Source organism: Triticum aestivum, chromosome 5B (genome assembly GCF_018294505.1).
Source record: "Triticum aestivum cultivar Chinese Spring chromosome 5B, IWGSC CS RefSeq v2.1, whole genome shotgun sequence".
Taxonomy (NCBI): domain Eukaryota; kingdom Viridiplantae; phylum Streptophyta; class Magnoliopsida; order Poales; family Poaceae; genus Triticum; species Triticum aestivum.
Window position 1 is genome coordinate 87,123,985 of NC_057807.1, and position 12,565 is coordinate 87,136,549.

General features: G+C 44.8%; 1 pseudogene; it reads right to left on the reverse strand.

The window, feature by feature from the left end:
* Positions 1-351: 351 nt before the first annotated feature.
* The window catches only part of LOC123114670 (probable leucine-rich repeat receptor-like protein kinase At1g35710), a 44,689-nt pseudogene continuing 32,475 nt past the window's right edge, over positions 352-12,565 (reverse strand).

Sequence of the window (12,565 nt, forward strand, 5' to 3'; positions counted from 1 at the left end):
TAACAGGTGAAGGATAATATTTAGCATTTTTAAACGACAACAGTAAAGTATCTAAAGAAGATCAGCACGCCAATATAACACAAGCATATGAAATCACCACTTGAATGGGCTCCTACATCCTCCAACAGAGGATGCAAATGGAACATTAGTATTACTTTGAAGACTAGCAGGGGCCCTGCTATGCAAAAATTTAAAGGTAGCTACTAGCTAGTAACAGTGGTCACTCTCCATCTCTTACAACCAACATAAATAGTTGATGGGTGAAGCTAATGCGAAAACAAACTGTCGTATCAATGATTTATTACAAACAGTGTCTAATCGACGCAAAAAACATCAATTTGCTAAGAACATTCACGACCAGCAGGCAGGGATAACAATGCCAGTGTGCAGATAATCGACATGATTATCAGGTCCTCCAGCAGCAGTGAACACCTTGATTGCTTGTTGCATTGTTGGACGGCGTGATGGATTTGGTTCTATGCACCGAGCAGCAAACGCGATCACTTTGAATACTTTGCTTGCGACTTCAGCCGCTGGGAGTGGGATCCGGATGTCCAACAAATCCTTGAGTGATGTACTCTTATCGGCCATGGATGAAAGAAAATCACTTGGATGGTGTCCCATGAACCAACTCGAGCGTGAGCACCCCAAAAATATAGACGTCACATTTCTCTGTCACCCTTGTTGATTATTATTGACACTCGAAAATGGCATGATCGCAAAGGATGACTTGAGGCTATAATGAGATGATGTTAAAATTATGAGTTCATGTCACCACTGGATGGCTCTCTTCAACCGCTTGAAATAAATATAGAGATGGTCCAAAACGAAGCTCGAATGCAAAAGTTATGCCAATCTTAGAGATGCTCGTAGACACCAGATTAAAGAATGGCGCGAAACCTAATTAAGATGGCCTCGGATGGAAAAAAGTTACAATTTCAAAGTTCTTTGACTCGTCGAAACGAACGATTTTGATATAAAAATCGTCCCCATCCGAGGTCGTATTCAAAAGTTACAGGCAAAACCGTGCGCTGCAGCAATGTTTGGCCGGATCATCCGGGCCGGGGTCCGGATCATCCGGGTAATTGAAGTACAAAGACACCAGAAGGTTGGCGCTGAATCCGGATGATCTGGGTCCAATACCGGATGAATCGGATGGAGGCCGGACAGTCCGGGTAAAAGTCCGGACGTCCGGGCAGTTTTTTTCTGCTGCCGATGTTAGAAAACAGCCCTAAACTCCCTCAAGATGACCTCAGATTGAAACGTGTTCAACATGAAAGTTGTGTGTCTCATCGAGGCGGTTGATTTTGATATAAATCTTGCCCAAATCCAAGGTCGTATGTGGATTTTAGAGCCCAAACAGTGAGCTGCTGTCAGAAAACTGGGCTAGGCCGGATCATCCGGGCCTAGAGCCGGACATCCGGGCCGGAGGTCGTGAGAAGTCCGAGTTTGGCCAGATTTTGATGATTTGGACGGTAAGGCAAGTCCTTTTCTTGTACGGAAAATCCACCCTCCTCTTATATAGATAAGAGGTGACGGCCGATTGAACAACACATAATCGAACAAATCTATCTACACTCTTTACCTTTACTTTTGCTTCTCCCTTTTTCTTCTTCTTCCTCGTTCTTCGCCTGTTCTTCTTGTTGCAGGGCGGCAAACCTCGAGGCCCTAGGGGCGATCAGGTCGACCTAGGGCAGGCCATAGCCGCCGCGCGCCCTGACGGGGTCCCTCCCGGGCGTGTGGGGTTTCGGGTCTACAAAAGAGCCCACCGGATTGCCTTGTGTACCGCGCTTCCGACGAGTCTTCTTCGACGTGAGCTGCGGCGCATCACCCCCGGTGTCGAGGGTACACGTGACGTGCTCGTGTGCGAACACACTTTTTGGCGACTCCGCTGGGGGCGAAGCTTTGAATGGTCTTCGGCCTGTTCTTGGTACGAAGAGATTGTCATCTAGGGTTTGCAATCTACAAAGGTAATATGAATACTCAATTCACATGTGTAGATGCAAATAATGCATATGTTGTTGCTAGATCATCTAATGAGCATAATATATCGGCTAGCCCTAGTTTTATGAATCATGCATCTAATTATGCGCAAGGGCCGATGCAAAACAATCTTCATGCTTCAAATTCTTATGATTTTAGCAACGTACACCATATGTATCCAAACTCTCATGCATCGGCAACCCCACAAATCCATATGCCGATGAACAACATGATGGGTTTGGTTAATCAATTTGAAACACCTCATGTTAAAATTTCCAATAGCATACAAGAAAGTGTTTCACCTTTTTATTCATCGGCAACTAATTTGCAATATGTGAATCCAACCTTACCGATGGATGGGAGAATTGGCCATGCTACTACTAGCTATTCGGCCAGTTACTCTCTACCATCATATGCTACACCTCATGTTAGTAATTTTTTAGCACCGTATGCAACTGTAGATGTTCATAATTCGGCCCCGCGTCTTCATGGTCATAGCAGAATAAGTGAAAATTTTACAGGAACACATGTGTTGTCATCAAATACTGTAGCATATAATGCATACTCTACGCAATTCAAGAATTTTGACAACTCTCACGAATCATTGCCGAAAGAATCTGAAAGTATTGCGGAGCAATCCCTTCCAAAAGCGGTTGTGGCTGCATTAAAAAAAGAGCTTGACACAAAACAAGAGAATTAGTGCTCTTTGCCTTGAACAATATGAAAAGGGTTTGTTTCCTGATTATGCTGCAATAAAGGCTAGAGTTTTGCAGGAGGATGAAACTTCATCAATTGGTAGTATTGGTGAGAGAGCATATGGTTATACAGAAGTGCATACACCTCCACCTAGTACCGCAGCATATTATACACCCCCTACACAATTGCAAAATTTGGTAACACTAATACTTCATTGCCGAAAGATCCTAAAAGCATTGGGGGCAAACTAATCTAGAGCGGGCTGAAATTGAGAGGGGAGTTAAAGCTTTGCGCGATAGGGTGCAAGTACTTCGCCAAGAGAGAATTGATAGGGAATTAGCTCAAAGAAAAGAAGTCTTGCCAATTGATATAACTGGTGAAAAGAATGATGATTCGGAAACTAAAAGTGCTTCGGTTGAAAAAGCCGAATCAAGTAGTATATATTCCGAATCCATCAAATCCAAAGAGGCAAACATTGTTGAGAAAGGGCATGGAAAGTATAGCAAGACAGCCATACTTGATTTTTCTGACGTTAACGGAACCTTCTTCCTGCCCTATGAGTTTCGTGCCATAGAAATTGACGAGCTTCAAGAACAAGAACAAGTAGCCGAAGAAAGTTTGGTGGACAAATATCTTCAAACTAATGATGCACGAAATCAAGAAAAAAATTATGACAAGGCGTTGGGGAGCTATCAGAAGGCGGAGCAAGATATTCTTCAAATCACACCACCATCACGCTCTCCCAACATATTTGAAGAGGTCTGTCTAGCAATTAATTTACCTGTTTTCAGATTTGGTCATGACTTAGTTGTTGATGCATATATTAGAAAAAAATTCATAAGAAATATTGAGAGACCAATGAAGAAGGGTAATTCATTTGTTAGCAATCAGATTGTCACAAAGTATATCAGTCAATACATTACACCATTCAGAAAGACCGATAGCGAAAAATTATTGCAGCCAAGGCTTTCCCCATTGCTTTATCTAAAGTTCATATCTAATGGTGTAGATTTGCTTATTTCTTACTTGGCTTACACTTGGTCTCAACTGAGACATGTATGTTCTAACTATTTTCGTTTCAGAAATTTAAAGCCAAGGTTAAAATCTACTGAGCAAACCGATGCAAGTATAGGTTCTTATCCAATGACATCGGTAAGAGAATGCAAAATAAAATTCATAGCCGAATGGGGTGATACAAAATCTGAATCATTCGTTTGCTTAACTCCAAAGCCGTTATCACAGCAAGATCAGCTAGAAAATAAGAAGTTTACCTTCAATTCAAGCATGTGTGATCAAATATTTGATTTGTTGCTCAAAAATAATTACATAAGAATTCTTGATCACCATGTCAAGCCATCAATTCAAGGACGAATGTATTGTAGGTTGCATCATTCGTTCAAACATAATTTTGAGGATTGCAATATGTTTCGTCAAATAGTTAAATTGGCCATTGATAAATGACGATTGAAATTTGTTGAGACACCAAGAGATGACCAGTCTATCCCGATTGGTCCTGATGGGAAAAAGTTTATGCATCGGCTGCTTCAAGCCGATCCATTTAAAAAGAAGGTAAAAACTGCAGGTGATGGGATCAAGCTTTCAAGAAGAGAAGTTGCTGAAGAGCATAATGAACACCATCTTGAGGCCGAGAATTCTGTCGAAGCTACAATGAAGACGCCAAGGACTGGGGGGCAGCAAGCAAATCCAATGTTCAATGAAAGCGAACTGAAAGAGAACAAAGGCCGAAATAGGCGCAAGTGTAAGAGATCAAAAATCACCTTCGCTGAACTATTGAATAAATATCAAAAGAAGAGTGAAGAGAATACTCATCAGTCGAATCATGCAAAGCAACTACGATCACCCCCAAGGAGCAAATATGAGGATCGGTATTGGCAAAGTGAGAATTTTTATGCAACATATTCATATCTTTTAGGCCGCCAATGCCAATGCGGTGGATGCCTCCCTATGCTCATGTAGATCCATATCCATCATGGGACAGGTATGATCCAAGGGCACATTCTCCATCTTATTTTAGACCATCTCACCAATGTTATGCAACTCCAAGAAGATCAACATTTCAGCAATCACATGTTAAAGAATGTTTCAATCATAAGGAATCGGTCTGGAGCTCAAGGAAGAAGAAAGAGGTGGTCAAACAAGTTTACCGCGTTAAAAGAGATGGTCGTAAGAGTGCTACTTCAGATTTGATCTCAAATGAGAAAGAGCCAATGAAAGTGTTGACGTTGGCTACTCAAAACAATGAGATGAAGCAACCAATTATTGAGAGTCAAAGTGCCAAATCTGAAGAAAAGAAGTTGAGAGTGCACAAGGTAAAACAAGAATTGACATTGCTTCAAACAAAATCGCAGCCGGGGTGCCCACTTGGCTTATCATATTGGCAAAAGAAGAAATTACAAAAACTTAGTGCACAAGAACTTGAGGAAAGGAATATGGCATGGGTTCCCAAAGGAAGTGCTCAAAATAAGAATTATGTGCAAGCTTCCATTACAAGAAGTGCGGCAAAGGTGAAGAAGGAAAAAAGTGAAAACTATGAAGGACCAAGACGAAGGTTTCAGCATCTTCGGTCTACACATTATCCATATTCTTCAACTATGCCATTAACACCTATGCCATGGAATTCGTCATCAGGTATGATTGGTAACCCTCAATGGGCTTATTTTAATCCATGGTTGCAACATAATTTTCTATATCATGAGAGGGTATTACCAAATCACTATACATTTGGTTAGTAACAATTTTGTTGCTAATACAAAGGGGCCGAAATATTTTATTGCTATTTCATTTGTTTATTTCGGCTATACAAACTTTGGTGGGTGAATTCTATATGGACCTCATGGTAATGGCTGATATTTATCTATCGCCCTAAGAATATGTCAAAGCATGGTCGGTGTGGTACCCTAACATCGTCCTTAGTTCAATAGGAGAGCAAAACAAGCCTCATGCCACTTAAAATATTTTTGCACAATAATCACATTCGAATATGAAATTTTATTCAGTTTGGTGCTTTTGGTTGCCATAGGTGCTATACATATTTCGGCTTCTGGTGATTTGTTATGAGTAGTGCAACAAATATCCAAGGGTTACCAATGTTTTGACGAATCACTTATAATTTATCTTGAGGCACGTCTAGATGTCTATCCTCCTTGGGTTGCTTTGAAATTATTCCCACATCTAGACATGACAATTCAAAAGAGTTGGCATAGCAAAGCATTTGGCTACTATGTTACTCATGTTGCATTGTATTTCTATCAATAGTCGATGCTTAGTTTCGTCAGAATAGGTAAGGCCGAAACGAAGTCCACCGCTTTGGCCACTAATGAATTTTTCTTATGCAGGCGAAAGTAAGGATTGGAGAAATTTTATTGTTGATTATCTGCAAAATCCTAGTAAAAGGGTGAATAATATGGTTCCGAGGATGACCTTGAGATATATCTAGGGAAATTTATCATTGGATTATTAATGAAGTTGAGAAGGTTTCACCAAAGTTTGCATCAAGGATTCAAACAAATAAGAGCCGATATATATTTATTGCCCTAAGCACGTGCAAAGTGGTCGATGGAGTGTTGACATCGTCCTTAGAACCAACACGGTACAAGTTATTTTTCGGCACGCTAGCTTTGCCAAAAAAACAGGGGGGCACGTGTTGACGCTCGAAAATGGCATGATCGCAAAGGGTGACTTGAGGATATAATGAGATGATGTTAAAATTATGAGTTCATGTCACCACTGGATGGCTCTCTTCAAGCCGATCGAATAAATATAGCGATGGTCTAAAACGAAGCTCGGATGCAAAAGTTATGCCAATCTTAGAGATGCGCGTGTTGACACCAGATTAAAGAATAGCATGAAACCTAATTAGGATTGTCACATCCTAGCTAGCCATGCATTAGAGTGTTGCATCATGTTTCCTCTTTCATCAGAAACTTGAAATGGGGATCTGTGAAACCCTCAGAATCATTTTTTGAAAATGATCCAAATAAAAATTTCTCCAAAAAGGTCCAAGAAAATGCTCATGTTGCTCTCTGAAAATATTGGACAGAGATAAAAATCAAACCAATGTTTTTAAGAGCTCATAGGTATTTATTTTGGGCATTTGGAATTAATGCATAAATATTTGCATTGGAAATATATTAATTATATATATTAATACATGTCCAAATATTATGCCATTTATAAAGGAGCTCTGAAATAATATATCTAGCTCCTGCAAAAATTGGCATAAGGAAATAAAATGATTTAATATTTTATTTAAATCAAAACAAATGTCAGAAATTAAAAAACAGAAAAAAAATAAAAGGGAGAAGCTTACCTGGGCTCCTCCCTGTGCAGCCCAGCCCACCTCCCTCCTCTGTCGTCTTCGTCCCGACAGAGGGAGGGGAGTGTGGCCGGCGCGCGTGCGCGCCACCGCGCCGCGCCACCTCTCTCCCTGCCTGCCTGCCCTCCCCTCCTCGCCTCGATGCCCCGGGACGACGCCACGCTTCTCCCCTGCTCTCTCTCACTCTCCCCCGGCTCTTCCCTCCTCTCCCTCGCTCTCTCTCTCACACGGCCGAACACCACCGTCGCCGCCGTTCGCCATAGCAGCCATCTCCGGCCACCCCTCGCTCCCCCGACTAGCTCAGAAGCTCCGCCACGACCCCCTCTTCCTCCCCACCGCTCCACAGCTCCCCGGAAGCCCTGCATCGCCGCCACGTCGCCGTTCCCCTCTTCGGGCTCCGACCATCGTCGCCGTCGAATTCGTCGTCTCCAGCGCGTCCCCGAGCCGCTAACCATCCCTGCAGCTCCGCGGTGAGCCCCCGGATCGTTTCCCCCTTCTCCCCTGGTCTCTCCCGACCTCTAGGCCCTAGCCCCACCTTGGCCGAGAGCTCCACGCCGCCGGCGATGTCGCCGTCGTGGCCACGGTCACCGTAGCACCCAACCGAGCACACTATCGTGCTCCACACCTCACTAGGATCACGCAGCACACACTAACGCCTCCCAAAACCCTCTGCAACACCGATCCCGACCGCACCCGAACTCCGGCGGCCGCAGCCGAGCTCGCCGCCGTCGACTCCGGCCACCCCAGGCCCAGCCACAGCCACCGTTCGATGCGCGGGAGCAAGGGCTCTCCAACGAGCCCAAGCACGGCCTTGCCCGTGCCCTGTAGCGCGATCCCGCGTCGCGCCGCCGTCTCGGGCCTCGCCGGCGTCACGTTGCCGGTGGGTTTGACCCACTTTGACCACGGCAGGACACCCCCTGAGTCCCTAACAGGTGGGCCCAGCCCTGTAGCTAATTAGGATTAGTGCTAAACACTGTTAGTTAACCCCTGACACTGACCAGTGGGCCCCAGTGCCACTAATCCCTAATTAGGATTAATTTAAACCTATTAAACCCCCCTGTCACTGACGTGTGGCCCCCACACGTCAGGTTTGACCCCAGACAGCCGCAGTTGACCACTGACGTCATGCTGACGTCATGCTGGCGCAATAATTATAATTTCTGGATTTAATTTAAATCAGGAAATTCCAGAATATTATTTAAACTTCAAAAATTCATAACTTTTATTCTGTAACTCCAAATTGGACAAATTATATATGAAAAATGATCAGAAAAATCCAATCTATCCATCTGTACTATTTTCATGCATGTTCAAACAAGTTAAATTGATGTTTTAAGCAGAACAAGAAAAAGCACTTAAAGAGGCCATGTTTGAGTTTGAAATTTGAATCTTTGATTCAAATTTGTTCAAACCCTTCTGGTTTTAGTTGCATTAGCCAACACACTCATCTTGCCATGTCTCATGCATGCATCATATTGTTGCACATTGTTTGGTGATGTTTGCGTATCGATGTCCTTTGCGACAGGTTCTGCCTCCGAGGAGTACCGTGATTACCCTAACGAAGAACCATATCATTGCATCGAACCATCAGGCAAGCAACCAACCATTTGATCATATCGATACAATCCCATGTTCTCGCTCCTGCTCTCATTTACTCTATTAAGACAACGCGTTTCAAACTGCTGTGTGCTATGGTAGTTGAACCCATTTCCTCTGCATGACCTGTCATTGCCACAGTAACTAGATGAAACCCACTAGCATGTGTAGGAGTTGATTGAGCCATATGTATGTGTTGTTCCTACCTTGCTATGCCTGCTATGCTTAGAGTCGTGTCAGGTCTGGTTCATCTGGGTGATGGGCTAGAGTGAAATGATTATGTCGGTAATGAGAGTGGTGTGGTGAACATGATTTGGTAAAGGTATCGATGAGAGGCCATGTAGGAGTACATGGTGGGTTGTTTCATTGAAGCCGACCTTAAGCACTGAGATCTGTATGTGTGATTTAAGATACAGCTACTACCATGCATTGGGCCCTGAAATATGACCCCGCTCGACTTCTTATTCACCCTAGCCCTCTGTCCAGGAGTTGCACGTAGTTTCTGGTGTTTGTAGCCTACTGGAGGCCGTGGACAGCGCTGACCGTAGGGGTGGGCTGTGATGCGGTAGGTACGTGGCACGGTGTACCGAATACCCGTTAGGTATCTCGGGAACCCTGTTCACATCGTTCGGGGCCGTATGGGAAACCTCGGCCGGACTCCCTGCGGATGGAACCTGAATAGGCGATAAACCTAGACTAGAGGCTTAAGTGTTTAGGTAGGTCGTGGTCTACACCCACGTCGGCTTTCGCTTGAAGTCTGCCGAGCACATGTCGTGTGCAGACGCTAAGTGGTGGAAACATGTATGAAGAAGTACACCCCTGCAGGGTTATCATAATCTATTCGAATAGCCGCGTCCGCGGTAAAGGACTACTTGGTTGCCTATACAGTTCATAGACAAGTAAATGGAAACTACTAAAAGCCTCAAGATAAGTGTGAGTGCCGAGGATGGCTCTTCCGTAGGAAGACGGAGGTGGATCCTCGGTAGTGTATTGCAGTGGTGAGTAGTGGACTCGTGTGCGCAAAACCATTTCAAGTTGAAGTATCGTAGGATAGCCTAGCCAAGAGTCAAAGCTGGCTTGCTGCAATAACTCCACCAACCCTTCTTGATAATATGCATGTATGTAGGACCTGATGTAAGTCTTGCTGAGTACCTTTGTACTCATGTTACTATAATCTACATTTTTTACAAAAGACGCTGCAACCCCTTCTGATGGGTTCTATGTAGACGTTGACATCAACGAGTAGGATAAAGACCCAGGTGGTGACCCTGAGCTTGTGATGGACCACATAGTATAGCTACGCTTTCGAAGCCTCTTTTATTTTACTAGTTGTCTGTACTCAGACAAGTTACTTCCGCTGCTGGTTTGTATGACTGTATGACTTGAATGCTGGGTCGTGTGACCCGTACCTGTGTGTATGATTATGTATGGCTCCCTGAGCCTTAAATAAAGTACTTGTGTCGTAGAGTCATGTTGTGATGCCATGTTGTATTTGCACATATCGAGCATACTGTGTGTATGTTATTGAAATGCTTGGTATGTGTGGGATCTGACTATCTAGTTGTTTATCTTTAGTAGCCTCTCTTACCGGGAAATGTCTCCTAGTGTTACCACTGAGCCATGGTAGCTTGCTACTGCTCTGGAGCACTTAGGCTGGCCGGCATGTGTCCTTCGTTCCGGTGTCTGTCCCTTCGGGGAAATGTCACACATTGAGTACCGGAGTCCTGTTAGCCCGCTACAGCCCGGTTTACCGGAGTCCTGCTAGCCCAGTGCTACAGCCCGGACCCTCTTGCTGATGACCGACACGTTCGAAGCTGGGTCATGGATGCCTGTCCCTGTAAGTCTGTGCCACTTTGGGTTTACAACTAGTCATGTCAGCCCGGGCTCCTTAACATATGGATGCTAGCGACACTATCATATACGTGAGCCAAAAGGCGCAAACGGTCCCGGGCAAAGGTAAGGCGACACCCGTGGGGATACCGTGCGTGAGGCCGCAAAGTGATATGAGGTGTTACAGGCTAGATCGATGTGTCATCGAGTCGGGGTCCTGACAACGTTGGCATCAGAGCCGGACTGCCTGTAGGTTCTCCAAGCCAGACTGGTCGATGTTGAGTCTAGAAATTCTTTAGTTATATGTAGGGGAATTGTTTGTGGGTTGGAACGTAAGGCTCTTTTTACTCCTTTATCTTATGACCTTCTGATCTGAGTCAGTCCATTCTTCCACCGGGGGTTAAGGAATTAGGATCTGTTCTCTCTATCAGGATCACGAGTTACTAATCAGTAGTACCTTATAAGTTTGATGGTTACAAGCCTAGTTCAGTTCTACTACCACATTATGTTGCTAGAATGGTTTCAGAACTTTGATATAATGATGTTGAGTGTGTACGAAATCCTTTGTCAAATGTCTCAAAATCCTTTTTGAGCATTTACAGCTGTTATGCTGCCGAAATTTTGCTAGAAATTCTAATGCCTTTGCATTATGATTATGCTTTCAGATGGCCACTCGCGACCTCAATCAAGTGGTTCGCCTGACTCGATGCCTAGATGTACCCGGCCATACTGCCAAGTTGGTCAGGGTAATGACTGAGGCTGGATACCGCTGGTATCCTGAGTACACGGTCGAAGAGCAATTCCGAGACTTTAATCAAAGCCAGTATCTCTGCACTGTCAGGATATTTCCATCTTATCCTGGATCCATCCAGCCTCTTCACTGCTCCTATGGACTCGGGGTTACTATTGAGATGGCTGTGCAGGACGCCGCCTACTCTATGATGACCATTATGCGAGTCAGATCTGGTTTATTTCGGGACTCTGATTTCCGGTATATGCCAGGATCACTTCCGGGAGCACAAGGGTATCTTCAGGCTATTTATGCTGACGCCACTCAGGAGGATTCACGGACTCGCACCACTGCTGAGATGCTCGAGGATAAGGACCGTGAAAATCGGGCCTTAAGGTTAGAGCTCTTCAATACCCGTGCTGACCACTGGGCCACTTTGACTCAGTTCGCACCGGCGGTGCAAGCTGGATATTCAGATATGCGCGATCTCTATCCTGTGAGATCTGCTCTGCCGGACGTGATGGTTTGGCGTGATGTAGGAGGCATCACCCCACCTCGCGGTCCCCGCAGGCCACCGTCTGTTGGTCCAAGGCCTCATCCTAGCCCCTATGGTCCACAAGCTCTGCGAGACCGTCTGTTTCCGGATGATCATGTTGAACTTCCAGGCTATGGAGGCGACTTCTACGAGGACTACTACGGATCGGTCTGAGTTAGCGGTAGTATCACTAGTTCGCACTAGCTGTGTCGTCTATCGTCCCGCGTGACTCGTGGGATATGACCTAGTTTGTACTCCTTCCGGAGGTGTAGAAAAATAATGTATAGGAGCTTGGGATGCCTCCGATGAGATGTAATCCTCTTGTCACCGTATTAGTACTTTGTTTGGTCTTGTACTAAACCCTGTATGGTGTGTATGACGATGGAATAAAGAAGCAGTTTCTGTATCTACCATGTCATACGGATGATCATCTTGCATTCCGAGTTATTCCTTACATTATGTATCCTATGTCGGATTTTATCATTCTGACTAAATCATTGTCTTGTTTACCTAGGATGGTCAACACGCGCACTAACCCTGCTCCTCAAGAGCAGGCCGAAGGCAGTGAAGTCAGGGATACAAATCTGCCTCATCCTCCTTCACTAGCCGAGGTTATGATGGAAGCTGAGAGAAACAAGCGGGAGACCAACCGTTTGTTGGAGCGTATTGAACAGAACACAGCACACCATCAGAGGACTAACGTGGTGTCACTCAGTGATTTTATCAAATTACATCCACCCACGTTCCACCACTCCGTCGAGCCTCTCGACGCTGATGACTGGCTTCGCAGTATCTCTCACAAACTGCGTTCCGCGCTGGTAGCGGAGGCTGACAAGGTCACCTTTGCTGCATATCATCT